Source organism: Cariama cristata, unplaced genomic scaffold (assembly GCF_000690535.1).
Source record: "Cariama cristata isolate BGI_N322 unplaced genomic scaffold, ASM69053v1 scaffold30240, whole genome shotgun sequence".
NCBI lineage: Eukaryota > Metazoa > Chordata > Aves > Cariamiformes > Cariamidae > Cariama > Cariama cristata.
Genome location: NW_009595750.1, coordinates 4,291 through 4,523, shown reverse-complemented (window position 1 = coordinate 4,523; position 233 = coordinate 4,291). Strand labels below are relative to the sequence as shown.

The 233-nt window shown below is 70.0% G+C and overlaps 1 protein-coding gene across 1 annotated transcript in view; it reads right to left on the bottom strand.

The window, feature by feature from the left end:
• The window catches only part of ST6GALNAC2 (ST6 (alpha-N-acetyl-neuraminyl-2,3-beta-galactosyl-1,3)-N-acetylgalactosaminide alpha-2,6-sialyltransferase 2), a 4,912-nt gene that overhangs the window by 4,470 nt on the left and 209 nt on the right, over positions 1 to 233 (bottom strand). The window lies entirely within an intron of this gene.

Genomic DNA, 233 nt, shown 5'->3' with positions numbered 1-233 from the left:
AGGCAGAGGGCTTCCCATCCCGAGCATCTTGGGGTGCCCTGAGCCCCATGGGGTCAGGCAGAGCAGACCTGGCCTCCTGGTGTGTGTGGGGGGGTGTGGGGCTGGGGGCCGGGCAGGGTCACAGCCTGGCAAGCAGGAGGTGGGAGCCCACCGGAGGGGAACAGGCTCCCATTCATCCCCACACAGAAGGGCCCTTCAGAGCCCCCCCGGCCATGCCTCCAGCCCAGCCGGCA